We start from the raw sequence: 2,500 nt of genomic DNA on the forward strand, positions 1-2,500 counted from the left end.
ATAAATATATATATAATATATATATATATATATATATATATATATATATATATATATATATATATATATATATATGTATATATATATTAGGGCTGTTGCCTCGTATAATAAGGCGCCCTATGAGGCAATGTTGGACTTGCGATAATCTTACGCTAAGTCGGTTGGTATTGCACTTCCATATTCATTGGCGTTTCTTGGGGTTAGTAGATCACTTACGAAGTCGGTATTATCTTCTTTGGTTATGACGACGATGTGTTAAACTTATAAGGATTTCTTTCTGATGTGAGGTTCTTAGTAGAAAACACGAAGTATAAAAATACATATATTCTTCTGAGATTACATGGTGAAGATCAGGTAGGATTGTACAGGTCTTCTAATGACGATAGCTTGATCGCTTCTGCCAACGATGATGGCTAATTCTGTTCTGTTCTGTTCTAAATGATAAAGCTTAGGTAAAGAGGTACAGGTCTGCCAATGATGATGGCTAACTCTATTCTCACTACCATCTTGGTTACAAAACATAAAGGAAGCAGACAGTAGCTCGAACATACGAACATACAATCAGATGACATAGTTTCTGATCACGTAGGCCGCTTGAGCTATAGGTCACGGTGTTTGTCTCAAGCAGGAAGCTGGACTAAAGTTTATAAACAAATGAATGACTACAGGTGACGGCATGTCATCTTAGCCTACATACTTTATCGTCTCTGGTCTGATCACATTCCTGCAAGCAATCTGGTTGACCTCTTTAGTTTTAGTCTTTTATATATATGGAATAACATTCCATATTTTTATTATGTAATCACACTTACATATATAGTATATATATATATATATATATATATATATATATATATATATATATATATATATATATATATATATATATATATATATATATATATATATATATATATATATATATATATATATATATATATATTTATATAATTGCTATAATTATTTTACTGTAAAATGAGTAAGGTAAAGCTCAGCATTAAGCTAACGTTTCAAATAAATGTACTTTATTTAACAATAAGAAAAAATGATATGGTAAGGGATGGCTTTTACTAATCTGATTCATTTAAAATTCACATTTAAAGGTAATTTATACAGCCTTGATCTGACAAACTAGAGCATGGTGGGATGAGTGGAATCCAGCCACGTATAGCACAGTTCCTGTAAGAGGAAATGTCTGAATTAATAATGTATCTAGCATGCATACGATCCCCAATACATTAACAGAATTAATTAGGCTGCTATGCTAAGGATGGGGAGAAAATATGCGATGAGGTCACACTATCCGTCTCGATGGCGGCACCGTAGTCGTTCACTAATTTTGCTAAAACATAGAATTTCAATTAACAATATGCTGAAACACGAGGGGAGGATTGGATTTTGGATGAGAATTTGGCTGGATGATTGAGAGGGAAAGGATTTATGAAGGAGGAAGGTTTGTGGGAACCGAGGGACTTTCAAACAGACACTCACCTGGATCTTTGAGAGGTGCTTCTTTGAAAAGGACAATTTAGTCTTGGTGCCAACTGCTGGACACAGGATTTTGGCTTCAGTTATGGTGATGCTAACTGGTCCCTTCCTCGGTCCCTCACTTGTGAGTATAACTAGAGAAGGAAGGGCGGAGAGCAGACTTGCGCACATCCATTCAGTCTCTCATCTGGCAGAGTAAGATGAAGCTGCTCTAGGCTTATGTGTATCGGGGACTGCCTAACGGCTGCAGTGGGCAGAGCTTGCTGGCAATTCATCTGTGCTCAGACATCATACCACCGGGTTTGGCTATTATCGACCTGGTTCACCTCTTTATTGACCTGTTAGTGGGTGGAACTAAATTGCTCTGTCATCTTGACTTGTCCAGTGGTATTTGAAATGAAAAGCCCTTGGAAGAGTATACTGGACAAAGGGTGGGGAGGTGGGTGAACAAGACTTATGGACTAGTTATGACAGGTGGAGGCAATCAAATACACTTATTCTTCTCGGACTCTTCAAAATAATCAATATGGTGGAAGACTGATATTTATAACAGCTCCCTGTTTTAGCAGAGCTTTTGTCCTTGAACAGGATGGAAGCTCTGCAAGTGAGCACATTACCACCTTCAATGAGCCTCACCAATATTGAAATTCTATGAATTTTATAAGCTTGCACTAGTGCTAGATATTTACTCAGCTGTCTAAGTTCAAGTTTAAATGTTATGTGGTGGACTCCAAGTTAAGTTTAGCTTGATGAGGATTACGTGAAGGATTCTGCCAATGAGGCACTAATGCTGAAAATACAACATACATTGATATTTGGAACAACACGAAACAATCTAGTATAGCAAAGAATATTACATAAATGGTGTTGTAAAGTAAGGTAGAATAAAATACATGCATGATTCATTAGGTAAATAAAATACAATTAGGAACCAAAATGGGTCTTGGTCTTCAGGTTGCAAAGCTGGGGAACTGCCAAGGTATACTACTGTATATACACAAACTAATGACTA

The sequence above is a fragment of the Macrobrachium nipponense genome, chromosome 20, assembly GCF_015104395.2.
Source record: "Macrobrachium nipponense isolate FS-2020 chromosome 20, ASM1510439v2, whole genome shotgun sequence".
Taxonomy (NCBI): Eukaryota; Metazoa; Arthropoda; class Malacostraca; order Decapoda; family Palaemonidae; genus Macrobrachium; species Macrobrachium nipponense.